This window comes from Neoarius graeffei, chromosome 14, assembly GCF_027579695.1.
Source record: "Neoarius graeffei isolate fNeoGra1 chromosome 14, fNeoGra1.pri, whole genome shotgun sequence".
NCBI classification, from domain to species: Eukaryota; Metazoa; Chordata; class Actinopteri; order Siluriformes; family Ariidae; genus Neoarius; species Neoarius graeffei.
In genome coordinates this window covers 14053196-14076728 of record NC_083582.1, presented here as the reverse complement: position 1 = coordinate 14076728, position 23533 = coordinate 14053196, and the positions used below count along the sequence as shown (strand labels likewise).

General features: G+C 44.2%; 1 protein-coding gene across 1 annotated transcript in view; it reads left to right on the top strand.

Moving 5' to 3' along the window:
- Positions 1-23533, top strand: part of LOC132897478 (brevican core protein-like) — a 38969-nt gene that overhangs the window by 5610 nt on the left and 9826 nt on the right. The window lies entirely within an intron of this gene.

Here is a 23533-nt window from a genome sequence, read left to right as displayed (position 1 = left end):
AAGCTTGTGGCCACAGTGGCAAGGAAAATCTCCCTCAGATGACATGAGGAAGAAACCTCGACATGAACGAGACTCAAAAGGGAACCCGTCCTCATTTGGGTGATAACGGATAACATGATTATAACATTTTTAACAGTTTTAGCATGAAGTCTGTTTCGCTGATGTTATAAACTGTTCACTGATGGAAACTTGAGTGCAAAACTGTTCATGACAACAGCAGTCCTAAAGGTAGCAAGTCAACTGTACTCCTCAGCCATAAAAGCATGACTGTAAGTGTCCAGAGCATCTACCAAGTGTGACTTTCAACTGTCCATACTGGGCCATCTTCCACAGGAGCAATGTGATGAGACTCCAGCCAGAAGTAGGACAACAGGATGGATCAAGCAAGTCTGAGGAGCAGAAGCAGAATCTCAGGATTGACATGTAGCTCAGAGAGACAGACAGAGTGCGGGGAGTGGAGAAAAAGAGAGAAACAGAGCAAGAGAGAAAACACAGGTTGTTAGGTATGCCCAATGTCACCTGATGATTAGGAACAGGATACATTTTGCACTGAGTGCAAGCAGGGACTCCAGCAAAACTAACTATGACAACACAACTAAAAGGGGAGAGCCAGAAGGTAACACAGGCATGAGGGCACCCCGGGACATAAAGCAGCCAGCCACTACACCATCAAAAAATTCGAGTAGACAAGTGAGTGGGGGACTGACAGCATCCATACATCCCAGTTTACCAAACACTCTATGCCTGAGCACCCTACAGATCTACTCCTTTATCTAATAAAACTATTAACAAAAGGTTTGACTAAACAGATATGTTTTCAACCTAGACTTAAATGCTGAGACTGTGTCTGATTCCCGAACACTACTTGGAAGACTGTTCCATAACTGTGGGGTTTGTAAGAAAAGGCTGTGCCCCCTGATGTAGCCTTCACTATATGAGGTACCAGCAGATAGCCTGCACCTTTTGATCTAAGTTGGCATGGTGGGTCATAAAGGACCAGAAAACCATTCATAAAGGTGGCACAAAACCATTCGGTGCTTTAAAGGTCAATAGTAGTATTTTATAAACAATACGAAATTTGATTGGGAGCCAATGCAGTGTGGATATGACAGGGGTGATGCAGTCATATTTTCTAGTTCTAGTAAGGACTCTTGCTGCTGCATTTTTAACTAACTGGAGCTTGTTTATACATATATATACAGTTGTGCTTGAAAGTTTGTGAACCCTTTAGAATTTTCTATATTCCTGCATAAATATGACCTAAAACATCAACAGATTTTCACAGGTGTGAGTGGGCACCCTGTTTTATTTAAAGAACAGAGATCTATCAAAGTCTGATCTTCACAAGACATGGTTGTAGAAGTGTATCATGGCATGAACAATGATTTCTGAGGACCTCAGAAAAGCATTGTTGATGCACATCAGGCTGGAAAAGGTTACAAAACCATCTCTAAAGAGTTTGGACTTCACCAATCGACAGTCAGACAGATTGTGTACAAATGGAGGAAATTCAGGACCATTGTTACCCTCCCCAGGAGTGGTCTACCAACAAAGATCACTCCAAGAGCAAGGCATGTAACAGTCGGCAAGGTCACAAAGGACCACAGGGTAACTTCTAAGCAACTGAAGGCCTCTCTCACACTGGATAATGTTTATGTTCATGAGTCCACCATCAGGAGAACACCAAACAACAATGGTGTGCATGGCAGGGTTGCAAGGAGAAAGCCACTGCTCTCCAAAAAGAACATTGCCCTTCATCTGCAGTTTGCTAAAGATCATGTGGACAAGCCAGAAGGCTATTGGAAAAATGTTTTGTGGACAGATGAGACCAAAATAGAACTTTTTGGTTTAAATGAGAAGCGTTATATTTGGAGAAAGGAAAACACTGTATTCCAGCATAAGTACCTTATCCCATCTGTGAAACATGGTGGTGGTAGTATCATGGTTTGGTCCTGTTTTGCTGCATCTGGACCAGGACAGCTCGCCATCATTGATGGAACAATGAATTCTGAATTATACCACCAAATTCTAAAGGAAAATGTCAGGACATCTGTCCATGAAGTGAATCTCAAGAGAAGATGGGTCATGCAGCAAGACAATAACCCTAAGCACATGAGTCGTTCTACCATAAAAATGGTTAAAGAAGAAAAAAATTAATGTTTTGGAATGACCAAGTCAAAGTCTTGACCTTAATCTCATCGAAATGTTGTGGAAGGACCTGAAGTGAGCAATTCATGTGAGGAAACCCACCAACATCCCAGAGTTGAAGCTGTTCTGTACAGAGGAATGGGCTAAAATTCCTCCAAGCCAGTGTGCAGGACTGATCAACAGTTATGGGAAATGTTTAGTTGCAGTTATTGCTGCACATGGGGGTCACACCAGATACTGAAAGCAAAGGTTCACATACTTTTGCTATTCACAGATATGTAATATTGGTTCATTTTCCTCAATAAATAAATGACCAAGTATAATATTTTTGTCTCATTTGTTTAACTTGGTTCTCTTTATCTACTTTTAGGACTTGTATGAAAATCTGATGATGTTTTAGGTCATATTTATGCAGAAATATAGAAAATTCTAAAGGGTTATAAAAGTATATATATATATATATATATATATATATATATATATATATATATATATATATATATATATATGGCAGCATGGTGGTGTAGTGGTTAGCACTGTCGCCTCACAGCAAGAAGGTTCTAGGTTTGAGCCCAGTGGCCAATGGGGGCCTTTCTATGTCGAGTTTGCAAGTTCTCTCCATGTCTGCATAGGTTTTCTCTGGGTGTTTCAGTTTCTCCCACAGTCCAAAGACATGCAGATTATGCAGATTAGGCTAACTGGTGGCTCTAAATTGACCGTGAGTGTGAAGGGTTGCTTGATGGATATATATATATATATATATATATATATATATATATATATATAAAGATGGCGGGCGGCATGGTGGTGTAGTGGTTAGCGCTGTCGCCTCACAGCAAGGAGGTTCTGAGTTTGAGCCCCGTGGCCGACAGGGGCCTTTCTGTGTGGAGTTTGCATGTTCTCCCTGTGTCTGCGTGGGTTTCCCCCGGGTGCTCCGGTTTCCCCCACAGTCCAAAGATGTGCAGGTTAGGTTAACTGGTGACTCTAAATTGACCATAGGTGTGAGTGTGAATGGTTGTCTGTGTCTATGTATCAGCCCTGTGATGACCTGGCAACTTGTCCAGGGTGTACCCCGCCTTTCGCCCGTAGTCAGCTGGGATAGGCTCCAGCTTGCCTGCGACCCTGTAGAAGGATAAAGCGGCTAGAGATAATGAGATGAGATGAGATAAAAGATGGCTTGATCAAAGCACCTCAACCCCAACTGCTCCCCAGGCTGCTCTGGGTATGTTGTATGTCACTCTGGATAAGCTGTCCATTAATGTAATGTAATGAACATAAGTTTGCATGATGACTCTGAGGCCTTCAATGAACTCTTTGAGGGTACAGTGAAGGTCTATGCTTCGTTGATCATGTGGTCCGCTTGTTGCCACTACTGATCTCCCAGTCACCAACCTGCTGGAGTGCCTGGACCTGAAGCAGGTCTTCTTGCAATGGCTCAGCCACACCCTGGAACAGCACCACCAGTGCTTCTGTTTGCAGATGTTCAGTGAGCTCAGCCACCCAATTTGCCTTTGCCCAACAGCTCCACAACACTTGGAAGTGGCTACTGGGTGAGGAGAGCGACGCCGATGATGTCATTGACCATGCGGTACTGGAGCAGTTTGTTGCTCACCTGCTAGAGGGGATGGCAGAATGGGTCCATTGCCATTGCTTGGCATTCCTAGAGAAGCCAATTCAACTGGCTGAGAACCATGTGATGGCATTTCCTGAGACAGGCGGACACCCTGCCCCTTCTTGTTCTCTCTCTTTCTCTCTCTCATCCTTCCCCTTCTTCACCCTGCTCTTTCCCAATCCTGGCACCATGGAAGCAGGGGCCAATTCCCTTTAAACTGGCTCCCCAAACCCATATTCCACTCTGCTTTTGCTCACCCCATTCCTCTTCCTTATCAAGGTTTCCACTAACCAGAGGTGGGACAAAGTCACTAATGTGCAAGTCACAAGTAAGTCTCAAGTCCTACCACTCAAGTCCGAGTCAAGTCACAAGTCAAGGCACTTTTGACCAAGTCAAGTCCAAGTCCAAGTCCTACCCAAGCCAAGTCGAGTCCAAGTCCAAGTCTCATTTTTTTCCAAGTCCCTAACAAGTCACCATTTATTCTACAAGCAATCAACACATTTTTGATCACAAATGTATTACCTCTCCACACTGCAGTGTATGTCCTCCTTTGCCAGTCACCTTGGATAAAAATGTCTGCTAAATGTAATGTAATGTCAATGATTCATAGAGGCAGCACAAGTAACTACAGTACACCCATTCTTTTCCATTTTAAAATGTTTGAGCTTGTGCCCCAAGACAATCAAAGAATCTCAGAGGAGACAATGATTAGTTAGTTAACGTTAGTAAAGCATCCTAAATTTTCAGTGAGTTTAGTTTGAGTGAGTCAGTGTACATCTGAGGCTAAGGGTGTGAGAATGAGTGAAAGTATGACCATTTCCTTAAATTTTTTATTGGAAAATTAGTGAGAAATTAAAACAAAATTCTAAACAAAACTAGTACTGTGTAACAAAAATCATTTTCTTTTCATTTCATTCATGTCATTTTTCACATAAAAATGCTTTTCATGTGCATTTTAAGACATGAAACTCAAAGTCCAAGCTAACAGATGATCTGTGTACTTTTAGAATCAAAGAATGGTTTTCCTTCTGAAGTTAGGCACTGTCCCAACATACAACATGACATGCCTTTAACACAATACAATGTGACTTGAGTACGTTTGTGTGTGTGAGAGAGACCAACTAACTGACAAAATTCCAGAAATATCTGTTCTCCACTACTGAGAGAGGGATGTTGCATCCAATGACCAAATCTGTTAGTATTGAATTTGTGATGGCTTTTTGTTGTGGGTGGGTAGCATTGTACTGTCTATCTTTTGCAGTAAGGAATCCAGAAATGGACGGCTGCTCTGTCTCACTTGGGATGATCTTGTTCTTCAGATATTCTGCAAATCTAAACAAGAAAAAAAAAAAGTAAAATTAGTAGGCCTACTTGTTTTCTGTTTTTAATCATGTAGACATTAACATGTTATCATTTTCAATATCAAAGTCTGAGTTCATTTAATCCGAACATATTTGTTTATACACAGTATAATGTTTAATACAAGCCAGCCAGGATGTTCCCTTAAGCAGTTTAGCTAGATCACAATGCATTCACTAAACACTCGCTAAAATACCGGTAGCCTCAGTAAATACAGAACGTTGTGACGATGTAGCCAGAATCAGAGTCCTCTAGGGCTCTGGCCAGATTGTGAGAATGAAGCCCTGGCAACATTCTAGAGAGCCGTATAATAAAGTAGAATAAACAGTTGTTGTGAATTTCAGAATGTTCAGCGGAATCCTCCAGATCCAAGTTGCGTGCTTTTGGCGAATTTGGTTTCTCGCCAGAGACTAATAAATGCACTGGTAAAGCCACGCTATGTAGAGGCATTGTGTGCCCTGTCGTTTGGGTAAGACTGTGGGATAATGCTTCGCGTTGGAGTAGGCTACACTCCAATCTGTCGGGATGTACTGCGCTATAAAACGTCAGCTGAGCTTACATTTTACATAGCCCAAATGGCCCATTATTCACATTGCCTACATGACACCAGAGAGAGGAAGAGAATAGAATTGAATGTCTCTGATGACACGTAATCCCAGCACTAATAACACACATCGCACAGCGTCCACGACTTGGTGCAGTATGTAGCAAACAGTTAAACACCTGGTTTAACTTGCATTGCTAGTCATCTCGTCTCAGTGGTTTAAATGCCTTTCATGACGAGCACTGACTTTCCCACTGCAAAGAGCGAACTTCTGTTTTACATACTTAGTTTGCAGTCTGGGTAACTGTTTATTTGATTCACGTTTTATCCTTTGCTGTCCGGTTCTTATCATAAGTCTGTGTCGTTCTGACCAGAGCCTTTATAACAATCTTGTAAACTTTCTCTGCTCTGACCAAATCACCACCTTCTGGCTATGCCTTCCCAATGTGTGTTAACTGGTAGCCTAGCCCACATAATCTAACACTAGACTGAACACAAAAGCAATCCAATAAAAAAAAAAAAAAATCTACTTCACTATTTTATATTCAGCAAAGCAAAACAAATCCTTGACAGCGTTAATACATTAACACATTCCACTTCTAGCCACCAACTAGCCTGTACAGATTCTTGCTACCTGGCTTTGTTACTTACTTTTCCTTATGCAGCCTCAGGTGACGAGCGAAGTTTGATGTGGTTGACTGGCTGTCCGAAATTGTGGCTCCACATGTTCTGCACGTAGCAATGCGTTTGCCCTCTGTATTGGAGTATTCTTTAAATCCAAAGGAAATTACGTGGGGAATCATGTTTTTATCCGTCCGTTCATCATTCAGCGTCCTCGTTGCCCATCACCGTTTGGTTTTTCATTTGAACCAGTTGAAGTGCTTGAGCAGGGCCGGAGTGGGCCCTGTTTTCACTCCGGGAGTTTAATTCACATTCAGGCCACTTTGAAATGGAGGAGGAATTTGAGTACATTAAAAAAGATAAAACAAATAACTGTTCTTTCACAATGCTTTTTATTTGGTTTAAATTCAGGTAGTGACAATGTATGTTGTTCGTCGTTCTCTGCATTACTTTAGGGTTAATAAAACTTCCATTACGCGGTAGTTTAATGACCACAAACGTAATGCAGAGACCGACGAACGATTTCATCTAGTATGAGACGGGGCTCCACTTAAAATTGGATGGTGTGTGGCCGCGTGTCTAATCCGCAGATACATTTATCTGTGTCACCAACATGTCCCAAAGTTCCTTAGTGAAAATATTTGAAAACACATCCAAAGGACATGCATCTTCAGAAATCGGCATCTTCGGCCCGGGTGTGGGAATGAACTTTTACGTCGGGGGCGAAATCCAGCTGACTGCCACTCCAAATAGCAAAGCAGCGAGTATGGCTGATTGTTTCGCGTTATTTAAGACGAATTACACAACACATTTTTAGTCACATAGTCTTAAAACAACGAAAGCACCCATCTCGCGTGCATTTGAACCAATGCTTGTGCATTACATGCCGCATACGCCTCAAAAATAATGGCAAATCAACAATGCTGGGTACTCAGCAACCGGCAGATAAAGCGTGAGGGCGCATTAGGCAACTCAAAAATGGTTAAATGAAATGTAGGCTAAAGCAAGTGTTCGATTCTGCTTAGAATATTGGCATACACCTCTTCTAAGTTATATATTTAACAACAATTATTTAACATCAAATTTATGACTTCTAGGCCTATGTGTTCATAACCACAATGTGCGCACGCCTGCGGAAATGCACGGTGTGACAGCGAGATGAAATAGGCTGGATGAGGAAATAACGCGCAACAGCACATTTGGGACCTGTTCATCTAAAATTGTTAATAACTGGGATGTAAAGCAATGTCCGGTTCTTCTTAGAATTAAGACATACACCACATCTATACCGTGTAAATTGCGAGATTTCACATGACATCAAAAAGCTGAATTGACATCGCAAACTATCGACACATTATAGGCCTAGCATAGACTGATAAAATCGACAAACAGGGTTATCATACTCCATATCTTTCGTAACCTACCAGCTGGTCTTGAGAACATATCTGTCAATTTGGCACATTTTGCTGCCACCTTTTTTAAGCTTCGCCCTTTCGGTTCCACCTGACCTCTTTCTGCCCTCCATCACTGACGCGCGCTGTTTCGCGCCAATGTTGTTTAAGTTCCCCGCAATACAGAGGAGGAGACTTGGACCAAACCAACTGCAATAGAGGGGAGGGGAGAATTTCCTTATTTGGTAGCGCCTATTTAATCTGCTGCGATGCTGTCGGCGTCTGGGCTGCCATGTGAAAATGCAGAGCGCAGTTGAATTGATGATTAATGCAAGAATAAGATCAGTGACCAAAATTAGTGAAAATTATTTTCCCCATGCTCCAAGCAGGCCACCATTGATGGTTTGGGCCGGGGATGGTCCCGGCTAAATATAGGGCCACCCCGGCATTGTGCTTGAGTCACACCTAGTGCTAGTGGATTGAGCTGCCGTAGCCTAGGACAAGGAGCTACACCGCATTCAAATAATAACGAGTGTACTTGGATTCAAAATCGGGGGGGGGAGAATATTTATACCTGATACGCCAAGTCATTGCAAGCTAAAACTGTCAAGTCCAAGTCAAGTCTCGAGTCAACAGCGTGCAAGTCCGAGTCGAGTTGCAAGTCATTCCTCATCTAGGGATTTCAAGTCTCAAGTCATCAAAATGGTGACTCGAGTCTGACTCGAGTCCAAGTCACATGACTCGAGTCCACATGTCTGCCACTAACTCCCTCTCTCTCTCTGCAAATGTGGAATCGTCTGTTTGGACCAGGATCAGGGCAAATCCCTGGCAGATGTGCAGGGGCGACCCATCAGACTTGTGCACCAAGACCACTTGACTGCTCCCTTCTGGGAGTATGAATCCTGATCTGGATTCCTGATGTGCCTCAGGCCTCCCCCAATTGAGCAGGAATGTACCATGTAACAGTGACTATTCAAGAGAGTACACATCAGGCTTTGGTGGACTTAGGATATAGTCAGAACACAGTTCGTCAAAGCCTGATTCAGTGTGTAGCATTGTGGCATGATTGGTGAAAGTGAGGTGTTTACACACAGATATTAATGAGTATCCACTGATGTCCATCAGAATTAATTCTGGGGAGAAAAGCATAATGGGGAGTTGGCCGGGGTTTCAGGCATAGGTATGGTGCCTATTTGTGGATGGCTCCTGCCTTAGTAAAACATGGGGGGGGGGGGGGGGGGGTTATAGGCAGGTGCATTCCTGGGGCTAGCTAGCTATTATAGAAAGTTTGTACCTAATTTTTTGGAGATCACAAAAGCATAGCATGGAGGTGGTAGTTAGTCCTCGCCTCACCCATCCACTAATTCTGGGGATGAATTGGCCAGGGTTTTAGGCATTAGTGAAACATGTTTGTGGCTGGGTCCTGCGGTAGTGAGGCACGGGAGAAGCCAGTGTAACATTGGCTGGGGAGGTGGGACACAGAGGGAGGGGAGGACTGTGCCTTTCCACCTTTTGTAGGCCTTTCCTCTTTAGCAGTCACACAATGCTTAAACATGCTTTTGATCAGGTGAAAATAATCGATGGTCAGGAAATCTCATCTCATCTCATTATCTCTAGACGCTTTATCCTGTTCTACAGGGTCGCAGGCAAGCTGGAGCCTATCCCAGCTGACTACGGGTGAAAGGCGGGGTACACCCTGGACAAGTCGCCAGGTCATCACAGGGCTGACACATAGACACAGACAACCATTCACACTCACATTCACACCTACGGTCAATTTAGAGTCACCAGTTAACCTAACCTGCATGTCTTTGGACTGTGGGGGAAACCGGAGCACCCGGAGGAAACCCACGCGGACACGGGGAGAACATGCAAACTCCGCACAGAAAGGCCCTCATCAGCCACGGGACTCGAACCTGGACCTTCTTGCTGTGAGGTGACAGTGCTAACCACTACACCACTGTGCTGCCGGTCAGGAAATCTGAAAAGAGAAAATGACCCAGTTATTGGTACCATTTGGTAAATTGTTATTTCAAGCAGATCACTGTAATCTCCTATAATTGCAATGACTATTCTGGAGAGGGAGGAGCTAGGACCAGAGGTAATTCTCTAAAAAATGGTAGCTCAATCCACCCTGGTCCCTTGTGGAGACCACGTCTTGCCATCCCAAATCACGGAGGTTACCTAATTGCAGGCAGAATTTTCCATGTTCTCACCTCCACCCAGCCACACTCACCTCATAGAACACCCACATCGAAATGCCTCAGAGAACATTGCATTGAATTGTCTGCCAAAACACAAGAAAAATTTGGTTCAGCGTGGTTCAGGCTATGTTCTTAATGGGAGTAATCGAGGAGTCCCACAGTGATTGGAGCAGCCCAGTGGTCTTAGTACCCCAGACCAAAGGGTTGGTCTGTGTTGACGCAGCCATTTTCTGTATGCTTATGTAGGGATAAATTATATCATTTTGTATGGAGGAAATAATCACACTGCTCACATTGGTTTCTCATAGACCGGAAAAAAGGACTTCTTTATTGGTACAGGCGCATTTATACTAATAGCCATGTAGTGTGCATGACGCATGAGATCACATGCATTAATACCCCCACTTGATCTCATACAATTCAGATCATAAACATCAAACTCATACAACACAGCATACTTACTACTGTAACAGTCTAACAGACACATTCTTATCTCATATCTGGGTGGAGTTTACCTTTTACACACCAAACATAAATTTCACAAATTTCTCCATCTTAAACTTAGTCATGGGCTTAGTCATGACATCTGCCACCATATCCACTGTAGGACAGTACTCAATCAGAATTTTCCCATCAGTAACTGCTGAACGAATAAAATAATGATACCTAATATCAATGTGCTTACATCTTTGGCGGCAAACTGGATCTTTGGACAACGCTATTGTACCTTGATTGTCCTCAAAGATTTTCACTGGTGCATACTGACAGTGTTTCTCCATCCCATTCATCAGTTGTATAAGATACAAACTCTCCTGTGTGGTTGCGGCTAGCACCATGTATTCAGCTTCACATGTTGATAAAGCAACTGTGGCCTGCTTTTTGGACTTCCACGAAATCAGTGGATCCTCTTCAGTAAGACTAAAGCAATATCCTGTGGTGCTTCATCTGTCATTCAAATCAGCTGCCCAATTAGAATCGCTGTATGCTACAAGTTTCAGATCCCTTTCACTTTTTCTGTAGCATAACTCATGATCAGTTGTACCTTTCAGATACCTCATCACATGCTTAGCTGTTAACCAATGTTGTTCATTTGGTTCAGACATATACTGAGACAATTTACTCACAATCCAGCTTAGGTCAGGCCTAGTACATGTCATGACATAAATCAGACTTCCTACAACCTCACGGTAAGTCTGAACATCAACAGGGTCAGCATCACTGTTGAACTCTCTCTTTTGTTCACATGGGGTTGACCTTGGTTTGCAACCTAACATGCCAAATCTTTCCAGTACTTTGGTTATGTACTTTTTTCTGACTCATTTTTACACTCCCATTATCCTGCTCAAAATCAATCCCAAGAAAATGTCTCAGTTTTCCAAGATCCTTCATTTTAAATTTTACATCAAGTGTCTTCTTCACATCTTTCAACAAATCATCATTGCTAGCAGCAATAAGTAAATCATCAACCGAAATTACAAGTATTGCTCTCTCATTTCTGATTTCTTTTGTATAGACACAATGATCTGCAGGGTTTTGAACAAAATCATTTTTAGTCAAATAATCACTAAGCATTTTGTTCCAGTTTCTACCGGATTGCTTGAGACCATAAAGTGACTTGTTCAGTTTACAGACTAACTTTTCACCTGTGTCAGATTTCACCTCAAATCCCTCTGGCTGTTCCATATACACATCATAATCAATAGGTGCATGCAAATATGCCATCTTGACATCTAGCTGGTGTAAATCAAGATCATATTGTGCTGCCATTTGCATTAGAACACGTATTGAGGCGAGATTGGCAGTTGGAGAGAAAGTCTCCTGGTAGTCTACTCCAATCACCTGACTATAACCTTTGGCAACATATCTGGCCTTATAGGTTTCTGTCTGATCTGCATCACTTTTGATGGCATAGACCCATCTACCCCCCACTTCATGTTTGCCCTCTGGTAGGGTAGTCAGTGTAAATGTATCATTCTCCTGAAGAGAATTCATCTCATCTTTCATAGCTTTAGCCCAAATCTCTGCCTTAGGTGAGCTCATAGCTTCTTTGAACGTTTGTGGCACATCACACATCCTATAACAATAGTCAATGCTAATTAATGCCTGATCATTAGACTTTGTATTAGTGATATACTCAGAGAGGTACTGTGGGGCTCTCCTATCTCTCTTGGGGTAACGAGGCTCAATTCCCTCAATCTGAGCTGTATCAGTCATATCCTGGCTATCAGAAGTTCCCTGGGGTTCATTTGTCTTCCCTTCCTTCTGGTTATTTACAGTTACGCTTGGTCTAGGTGACGCATATGTTTTCTCAAGAAAATCATCAATAATCATTGGGTCTGTCTGAGTTTCTTTCTCACATACATTCTTCGTGACAAACCTCACCAGTCGGTGTTTCAGAACTTTCTTTGTGTCAGGGTAGTACACAAGATATGCCGGGCTATTTTTGTCATAACCTACGAAAATTCCCTTATCACATCTTGAGACTAACTTCTTTTTGTCATGCTTGTATGCGTAACACACAGATCCAAATACTCTCATCCTAGACAAGTTGGGTTTCTTGCCTGTAAGCATGTAGTAGGGCATTTGCTTTGTTCTTCTATTAAAGCATCTGTTGCATGTCACAGCAGCTGTCATTACAGCATACGTCCACAACTCTTTTGGTAGGTTACTCTAAATCAACATGCACCTCGCCATGTCAAATAGTGTACGCCAATTCCTTTCTGCTGTGCCATTTTGATGTGGCGAATACGGTGCAGAGGACTCATGTCTAATGCTATTCTTGGTAAGCAAGGACTGAAATTCCTGTCCTGTGAATTCAGTGCCATTATCTGACCTAATGCACTTCACTCTCCCATAAGGGGTTACATCAGCAAGAAATCTTTCTGTGCCTTTTGCAGTATCACTCTTAACTTTCAGGAAATATACAAACACTGTACCCAAGTAGTCATCTGTAAAAGCAAGAGTATACCTAAATCCATCTTTTGCTATTGGGTCTATAGGACTGGCCAAATCAGTATGAACAAGCTCAAGTGCTGCTTTTGCACAAGCATCTGCTTCTCTGTTTCTGCTCTGCACAAATTTACCTTGTGTGCATATCTCACAATTCAATTTGGACTTGTCAGACTTTCCCTTAATCTGCATTCCCTCTACGACTTCCTGCAACCTGGAAACATCATCATAATTGCAGTGACTTAGTATTTCGTGCCAAGTTTGAATATCGTAACAACCATTACAAAAATCACTGGTATCATTACTGTCACTTTCATTCACAGTGTCCAAGTAATACAGTCAATTATATTCTTTTATCTCAACCCTTGTACTGTTCTCATGGACGAGTTCATCATGTACCTGCTCGAACTTGATTGAAGCTCTGTTGGTCGTCGCTGCTTTCACTGAGGATATGTCCTGTGGATACGTTGGGATGAACAGCACATCTCTCAGTGTAGCCTTGACTCTTTCTCCCTCGCAGCTCATCAGGTTCACCTCTGCGTCGCCTCTTTTCAGCGCAACACCGTTTGCCTTGGTGCCGTCGGCCAATTCGATGAAGTGTTTCTCTGGCTGGAATGTGTGATCAAACTTCTTAAACTTCCCGATGTCTGTGATAATGTGCGACATTGCTCCGGTATCGACCATCAGGCCTCTGTGTGTCAGTCCGCTTGGCTGAAGATGGCTGGCCCTGAATGCATATGCATGTTTGCATTCTTCCTCATCAGCTATGTGTTTTGCAATGTCCTTACTTTTACGTTGGCAAAGTGCATCTGTGTGTGTCGAGCTTTTGCAGTGTGAGCACCATTGCCTTTTCTGTCGTTCGCTTGGACATACCTGAGCCTTGTGTCCCTTCACTCTGCAGTTGTAACAGACAATGTCGGGGCCTGTAGCGATCTCTCTCCTTCAAGACATAGCAGTGGCCTTCATCACGTTATCATCCGAGTTGTCACAATATTTCTCAGTGTCTTCAAAGCTTCTCAGTTTTGTCTTAAATTCAGCAAAAGTGAAATTCTCGTCACCTTGCATAACATGGATAACAAATGCCTTAAATGACTCTGGCAAACCTTTCAGAATCATTGCAATCAAAAGTCCATCACTCACGCCCTGTCCACACGGCAACGGATTCAGGTGAATCTGATAAAAATTTTTATCGTTTCGGCCTGGCGTCCACACGGCACCGGCATTTTGGGTGCCCCAAAACGATATTTTTTGAGAACGGGTTCCAGAGTGGAAAAATCTGGCAACTGCGCCGTTGCGAAGTCGTCTGGATGAGTAGAACGGATTTGTTTACGATGACGTCATAACCACATGACTAGAACAAGCAGCACTCTCGCGCGCATCATTTGTAACAACAACAGCAACAATGGCTTTTAAATAATTTTAAATAATTATTTTAAATAAACAAGTAACTGAACCATTTCTTGAATTTCTTTTTTTTTATTGGATAAGACTGCTTTTCAAAATGTTCACACACAATATAAAAAGCCATATAAATTATATAAAAATGCTTTTCAAAATGTTCACACACAATAAGAAAATTAAGTTATATAAAACTACGCACACTAATAAAACTAATTTGTAGACACAGAAGGCACGATTTCCTTGCGTAGTCGCAGCCATCTTCTTCTTGTAGTTGTGTGTTTGTTCCTGTGAGTGCTTCACGCCGGGTAGAAGAAGGGGTTTATGCGCATGCGTCCTACTTCTCCTATTGTTCTGGTGTCTCCGATGGGACCGTCTTACAGTGCACGTAGAGGTGTGGCATGTGTATTGCATCGTTTTCAGCAAGCGTTGCGTTGCCATATGTACCTGATATTTTACTGATCCGTTGCCCATGTGGACGCGATATTTTTTTTACCCGCAAAAAATCTCGTTGCCATTGTCGTGTGGATGTAGCCTCAGTCTTTCTTCAGCTTTCCTAAGTGCTGTAATTGCCGTTTCTGCCCGAATAATATAATCCATAACACTTTCATCTGCACTTTTCTGGAGAAACATTAACTCCGTGTACAGGTTAATCACTCTAGGTTTCCCTTTTCCTGCATAATAATCTCTCAATATCCGAAGAGCTTTTCTGCCGTTATCCGTTGCATCTCTCATAACTAACGAGAGGCTTTTATCATCCAAAAACTGAATCATTTCTGCATATACCTCTTAATTTTTCTTTCTGTCGTTTTCAAATTCTTTGTCGTCCTCATCGTCTGAGGCGGGCTTGTTCAGGATGGTATCCTTCAATCCTAGCAGGCGTAGATGGCCTAAAAACTTGGTCTCCCAAAGTTCGTAATTCTTCTCATCTCAGTCAAAGCACAACCTATACCACCTACTTCCTACATCTCTCTGCCTGGGCCCATAACCTGTTGACGCAGCCATTTTCTGTATGCTTATGTAGGGATAAATTATATCATTTTGTACGGAGTAAATAATCACACTGCTCACATCGGTTTCTCGTAGACCAGAAAAAGGGACTTCTTTATTGGTACAGGCGCATTTATACTAATAGGCACGTAGTGAGCATGACGTATGAGATCACATGCATTAACAGTCAGGTTATGGGTGAACTTAAGAAAAGTCAATGTTGTGTCTAAATTTAATACATACCCAATGCCTCGTATTGAAGCACTGCTCAATCAGTTAGTTGCAGCTGGCTTTTACTCAACACTTGACAAAGGGATATTGGCAGAATCCCTTGACTCCCTTATCCCATGAGAAAATGGCCTTTTCCACTCTGCTTGGGCCAGGGGCAGGTGCATCACCAAAATGGTAAGACCACAATGATTGCATCCTGCCTGAGACCCAATACCAAAATAGGTGAGACAGTGTCTGGGACTGGCTGGCTATAATCATAGCTTTGTGCCTCACTAAAAAAGGTGTGCCTGATCTGGTCCACTGGACAGAGTCATGCCAACAGGCTTTCACTCAGGTAAAAGCTGCACTCTGTGGTGGACCACTCTTAGGCCCAATCCCTGTTCCCTTAGTCTCCCTTCTCTTAGTCTCTGTGAGTTCTTGTATGTTCTTTAATGTTTGTTCAATAAAAATAAATTAGTTAATTAAAAAACTCTGCCTAGAATGGGAATATCTCATCATTGGTGTATTATGTATGCTACTGATGATGCAACAAGTGGTGTCCCATTTCCTAGCTAAGGATTTCAATCCCTACCCCTTGAGTCTTTGTTTTGAAGGGCTGCTACCCAGTTGAGGGCACTCCGAAACTAGGGGTAGGACCTAGGTGAGGAGGATTGGGCCCTACACTCTCCAGACTTCCCTCTCCCTTTTGTGTTGCAGACTCATGCATCAGACAGGGGGCCATGTTGTCACAGATGGTGGAGGGGGAGGATCACCATGTGCTGTACATCAGCTACAAGCCTTAGGTGTGATAGACGAAGTACAGCACCATTTGAGAAACCATGTCTGGCCATCAAGTGGGCAGTCCTCACCCTCTGTTACTATCTTTTAGAACAGGCCTTCACCCTCTGTTTGGACTATGCACTGCTCTAGTGGCTCCACCGCATGAAGGATGCCAATGTACAGATTATTCAATGATATCTGGCACTTCAGCCATTTAATTTTGTGGTGGTTCACAAGCCAGCAGCACAGATAGCTGGGGTGGATTTCCTCTCTCGGCAAGAGAGGAAAATGGTGGCAGGCCGGATGGGTATGTGGGAAGTTGGGAGGTGGGGGTATGTGGAAGAGGAGGTATGATTGAGTGCTGGTTTGTGAATGGAGAGCAAAGCCGGGAGAGCTGAGTGGTGAGGATGTACACCTGTGGGGATTGCTACTAATGAGTGTTCAGTGTTGCAGTGAGCAATGAGAAAGGATAAAGAGGAGAGAGATGAGGGCCGCAATGGACACACAGTCAGTTGAGAGCCACTGAACACACATATGTGTGTTTGTGCAAAATAGAAATCCATCCATCCATTATCTGTAACCACTTATCCTGTGCAGGGTCGTGGGCAAGCTGGAGCCTATCCCAGCTGACTATGGGTGAGAGGCAGGGTACACCCTGGACAAGTCACCAGATCATCACAGCAAAATTGAAATACTTTTATACTTTGTTAAAAACAGAAAGTAATGGAATAAACGCAACCCCTTTAAGTTTCACTCACCTGCCTTCTGTCTCTTCATTTCCCGACGAAACTGCAAATTCTACATTATATTTTTGATTTGTGGGGGCGGCACGGTGGTGTAGTGGTTAGCACTGTCGCCTCACAGCAAGAAGGTCCGGGTTCGAGCCCCGTGGCCGGCGAGGGCCTTTCTGTGTGGAGTTTGCATGTTCTCCCCATGTCCGAGTGGGTTTCCTCCGGGTGCTCCGGTTTCCCCCACAGTCCAAAGACATGCAGGTTAGGTTAACTGGTGACTCTAAATTGACCGTAGGTGTGAATGTGAGTGTGAATGGTTGACTGTGTCTATGTGTCAGCCCTGTGATGACCTGGCGACTTGTCCAGGGTGTACCCCGCCTTTCGCCTGTAGTCAGCTGGGATAGGCTCCAGCTTGCCTGCGACCCTGCAGAACAGGATAAAGTGGCTAGAGATAATGAGATGAGATGAGATGTTTTTGATTTGTCATTATGGATTATTGTGTGTAGATTGATAACCAAAAAAAGTAAATTTAATCAATTTTAAATCTAATCTATTGTGCAAAAAAATGAAGGGGTCTAAGTGCTTCTGTTTTTTTTTTTGTTTTGTTTTTTGCTTTTGAATAAATAAATATCGTGAAAATCTGAATAATATTTTAACTGAAAATCATTCTAACAGCTCTGATATACAGCAAAGTACATACTTCACTTCATCAGTGAGTGCTAAAATAGGTCCATCCAGCAGATGTTTGCTGCTGACAGTGCTGTCTGTCAGCTGATTATGAACATGTAATACACAATGCAGGTAGGGAAAAAAGTTCACAGGGCTCAGTCACAGCTTTACTTCTTTTCTTGAGTTTATTGATGGATTGTTGGTCCAGGGTTTCCAGATCTGTGTGACAGTACATTAATACACTGTATTATACTATAACATACACGTCCAACCTCCAACCCAGGGACCAAAAAGATCACAAAGTCTACCAATTCTGGGGTAAAATCTCAGACATGGCAACTGTAATCCATGCTTGAGCTGTACACCACAACTTACTGTAGGGATCCTGTACATATACAATTTAACAATGTAGGTCAGTGAGTTAAAATGCCTCTTCAGGTTTGGTCTGCTTGGTGCTATTGCAAAAAAAGAAGATATGAAAAAGAAAAAAACTCTACAAAAATGTATTTCTGCCACAGACCTATTACTGTGTCTGTTCCACAGGTGTCATCCAGCTAGTCCTGTGCGCTCCCTTGAAGTACTATTTGATTCAGCAGCCGAAAACATGGAGTGATGCTAGGGCATATTGCCAAGCCAACCATGATGACCTGGCTACTACTGAAAGTGAAGACAACATCATCCGATTTCAGAATGAAGTAAATAGACAACAATTCATGTCTAGTGCTTGGATTGGAATATATCGTGACATCAACAGCTGGCGTTGGTCTCTTAGAAACGAGCCAGTAGGCATAACAATGTGGGCTTTGCACTGGGCACAGCCTAACAACGGGTTAAATGAACAGTGTGGCGGGATAGATGAATGGGGTTGGTTGGATGCACCATGTAACTTTTTACTACCCATTGTGTGCTTTGATGGTAAGGAACAACATTGTTCTATTTGCCGTTTTGTGTGCTTGAACTACATATAACCCGTTTGCTGTCTTTACATATGCTCCTAAGTGTTAAATATTTTAAAAAGAAAATCTTACAGTGCTTTAAAAAGCACTTTTGAACTGGAGAAGCTTTTTTATAGTTCTGAGTACTGTTGGAGAACATTCCCCTTTTTTGTGTGTCTGCACTGCAGAATTGTAGAATGACTGTCATTTTTAGAATGCCATTTTGAGGTGCTTTCTTAGGTCCTACTTGAGGGTAAGTACTGTACTCTCCCAGCACAAGAGGAATCATGAGTGATGTAAGTGTATGGTGATTGGTCCAGATGTAAATGTTCATTGATTAGTTGACCATGAGCCAATGTAGCACCAGCAACCACTGTTTTTAAAAATCCATATTCACTACTTTTACATTACCCATAATGCTTTGCGCTGGGGGGGGGTAACCAAAATATAAACAAACTAAAACACGGTGTCTCACACCGACAGTAATCTTTCAAATTTAAATCTCCCTAAAACCTTCAAAGAAATGTCAAAACTAACTAAATCAAAACTTAATCAAATCTGCAAAGCCTTTTCTGTGGACTTCTAGAAATCAACTGGTAAAAAAAAAGCGCTTATAAATATCGTATTGAACGCTTTGAATATCTCTACTTCGGGTAACAGTCACCAGCATTCTTCCTCTGTCAACACGGGTGTTCCAACAATTAATTATCTGCAGAAGTTAAAAGATTGAGAGAAGAGCTTCAAAAGATCGACACTGATCATAGAAGAACCCTGTAACGGTTCCCTGATGAGGGTGGAGTACAGAAGCACGGCAGGCAGGAATTGATGTTCACACAAGCTCTTTATTTTCTTTTATTTTCTGCTTTTCAGCATCACACACTCACACTCTCCCAGTTACACACACGCACACGTACGCACACACACACACACACAAACACGTGTTCTGGTCGGGAGAGCTTCCTTCTCTCTGCTCTCTCCCTCCTTTTCTATCCTCTGTCATTGCAACACAGACACACATTAATTAATAATGTGTGTCTGTGTTGCAGTGTTACAGACAAACATAATTAATTAGTCACAGGAGCATTGATTTTGCCACTCACCTTCCCTGGTCCTGCCCACCATTCACAAACCGACACTAGGCTATGCCCCCGCTGCCACATACCCCTACTGCTGCAGCAGACTCCCCCGCCCCCAACGGGACAGGAAGGCCACCACTACCATCTGCGCCCCCAGCCTGTGGACCACCTTGAATTTAAATGGCTGGAGGACTAGATACCAGTGGGTGATCCACACACTGACATCTTTCATGTGGTGGATCCACTGGAGGGGCACGTGGTCTGAACAGTGGGTGAAAGGGTGCCCCAGCAGGTAGTATCAGAGGGTGAGGACTGCTCACTTGATGGCCAAGCACTCTTTCTCGATGGTGCTGTACTTACTCTTGCACATCAAGAGCTTGCGGCTGATGTACAGCATGGGGCGTTCCTCGTCCTCCACCTCCTGGGACAAAATGGCCCCCAGCCCTCTGTCCGATGCGTCCGTCTGCAAAATAAAGGGGAGAGAGAAGTCAGGGGAGTGTAAGAGTGGCCCCTCATACAGTGCAGCCTTTACTCTGGTGAAAGCCTGTTGGCACTGCTCCGTCCACTGGACCAGATCTGGTGTTCCCTTTTTAGTGAGATCAGTCAGCGGGCTGGTTATGTCCGAATAATTAGGTATGAACCTACGAGAGTAGCCAGCCAGCCCCAGAAACTGTGTTACCCCCTTTTTGGTCTTAGGCCTCGGGCAGGCCGCAATCGCTGCTGTCTTGTCAATTTGGGGATGCACCTGCCCATGACCCAAGTGGAAACCCAGATACCATAATTCCACCCACCCAATTGCACACTTTTTCGGGTTGGCTGTGAGACCTGCCCACCTCAGCGACTCTAGGATGGCCCTAAGGTGTTCTATGTACCGTGGCCAGTCACTGCTGTATATAATTATATTGTCCAAATAGACTGCCGCATAGGTGGCATGGGGGCAGAGGATCTTGTCCATGAGCCACTGGAACATAGCAGGAGCCCCAAACAACCCAAAAGGAAGCATGACAAACTGGTGTAATCCAAACAGCATGGAAAAATCCATTTTCTCTAGGGATAGAGGAGTCAAGGGGATCTGCCAATATCCCTTCGTCAAATCCAGTGTCGAATAAAAGTGAGCCGCACCTAACCGATCAAGCAACTCATCAATGCGAGGCATTGGGTGCACGTCAAATTTAGACACTGCATTGACTTTTTGGTAGTCCACACAGAACCAGACCAATCCATCGGCCTTGGGTACCAGGACCACCGGGCTGCTCCAGTCACTATGTGACTCCTCAATTATGCCCATCTCAAGCATGGCCTTGAGTTTGTCCCGAACCACCTTTTTTTTGCGTTCAGGTAAGCGGTACGGGCAGCTATGCACCACCACCCCTGGGTTTTTTTCAATATGATGTTCTGTGAGGTGGGTGCGGCTGGGAAGGGGCTAGAACATGTCAGAAAATTCCTCCTGCAACTTGGCTACCTCTCTGAGTTGGGCCGGTGAGAGGTGGTCTCCACAAGGGACCAGAGCAGTTCAGGTTGTGGTTTTGGTTATTTTTACCTCTGGCCCCAGTTCCGCCTTCTCCAGAACTACCGATGCCAATGCCACAGGGACCCCCTCATTCCAATGCTTTAATAGGTTGAGGTGGTATATTTGTAGAGCCCCACCCCTATCCATTCACCTCACCTCATAGTCAACATCCCTGACTCACCGTGTGACCTTGAAGGGCCCTTGCCATTTGGTGACTAATTTGGAACTCGACTTGGGCAATAATATGAGTACTTTGTCTCCCGGAGTGAACTCTCTAAGGCACGTACCCCAGTCGTACAGCTGGGCTTGACGTTCTTGTGCCTGCCACAAATTCTCCTGGGTTAAGTGAGCGAGTGTGCGGAGTTTTGCGCGCAGATTGAAAATGTATTGAATTTCGTTCTTATGAGGCAAAAGTCCCTCCTCCCAATTTTCCCATAGAACATCCAAGATGCCACATGGCTTTCGCCCGTATAATAATTCAAACAGGGAAAATCCCATGGATGCTTGCGGGACCTCTCATACTGCAAATAACAGGGGCTTGAGCCATTTATCCCAGTTACGTGCGTCTTCACTTACAAATTTCCGAATTAGATTTTTAAGTGTTTGATTGAACCTCTCTACCAAATCATCCATTTTTGGGTAATAAATGTTGGGGCGGATGGATTTAATCCCTAATAACCCATACAGCTCGCGTAGTGTGCGTGACATCAACAAATTGCCTTGATCTGTCAGGATTTCTTTCGGAATCCTGACCCGGGAGATAATACAGAAGAGCACTTCTGCATAGTCCACCAGAACTAAAATAAAGCGATATCCTCATGCTGACTGATCTAATGGCCCAACGAGATCCATACCAATTCTTTTGAAGGAGATCTCGATTAGAAGGAGAGGGTGCAAAGGTGCTTTTGGAGTGGCCACGGGATTTACTAATTGGCATTTGTGGCATGCCACACACCACCGACGAACGTCCCCGCGAATCCCTGGGCAATAGAACCAGGCCATTATTTGGGCTAGTGTTTTATCCTGCCCTAAGTGTCCGGCCATGGGATTAAAGTGAGCCACATGGAAGACGAGTTCCCTATGGCTCTTAGGGATTAACAACTGGGTTATTTGTTCACTGGTTTGAGTGTCCTGTGTCACTCGATACAGTCTATCTTTAATAATTGCAAAGTATGGGAAGATGGGTGCCGCATTTGGCTGGATAGTTTGACCATCGATTACTCTCACTTGGTCAAACGCATGCCACAGAGTCTCGTCACATGACTGTTCTAAAGAGAAATCCTCGAGGGAATCCCCAAGGGCAGCAGGATGGGAGGGCTGCTCCTCGCTCCTCATATCGTCCTGACGCAGTGATGATGTGGACAGCTTTGTGACAGCTTCTCCAGTCAATGCCACACTGTAATCCCCCCGTGACATTTTATGACAGGACCCACTCCCTACTATGTATTCCAATAAAGTTTGAAACCCTAGCCAATCTGTTCCCAAAATCAGTGAGTGGGTGAGACGAGGATTAACCGCCGCCTTAACTCTATGCTTTTGGCCCTGAAATAGAATATAGACAGACAATAGAGGATAATTGTGAACATCCCCATGTACACACAACACCCTCACCGCTTGTGCTCTCCCCAATGCCTCACCTTGCACCAGGCTTTGGTGGATTGAGGTCTGATTACAACCAGAATCCACCAACACATGATATGTATCCCCTTGAACGCTTACCGGTACGCGATACGTTCCGGCCCAATCAGGAGTGGTCTCTGGTGCATCAGGGATGCAGATCACAGCTCCCACCTCCGTTGCGGAGCCCTGACTCAGGAGATGCTCCAGCTCCCCGCCGCACCAGCACACCGGCCCAGGCTTTCCCTTTGCACCAGCGTTATGGGCATCACTCACCTGAGGGGGAGAAGACACAGACACGAAAGAGGGAGATGGGAGGACTCCATGGGTGCGACGGGCCAGCTGGGGAGGAGTCGGCCACCACCTCCGTGGTGGGGGAACAGGGAGCGAGAGAGAGAGAGAGAGAGAGAGAGAGAGAAAGAACATGAGGAGAGGCACCTCGTCCACCTGCCATCAGAACTGCCTCCAGATGATCCTCCACCAACTCAATGGCTCGTTCTAGCGACACCGGGTGATAACACTGGACCCATTCTGCCATTCCTTCTGGAAGTTGAGAGATGAACTGTTCCAGTGCCACCAGATTGATGATCCCGTCTGCATTGCGGTCTTCTGCCCTCAGCCACCTCTGGCAGGCATCCCGGAGTTGCTGGCCGAGTACGAACGGCCGGCCAACCTCCTCCAGTGTCACTGTCTGGAAGTGCTGGCGGTGTTGTTACGGGGAGTGGCCAACACACTGCAGGATGGCTTTCTTCAGGTCGGCGTACCTGAGCCAGCTGTCAGCAGGGAGCT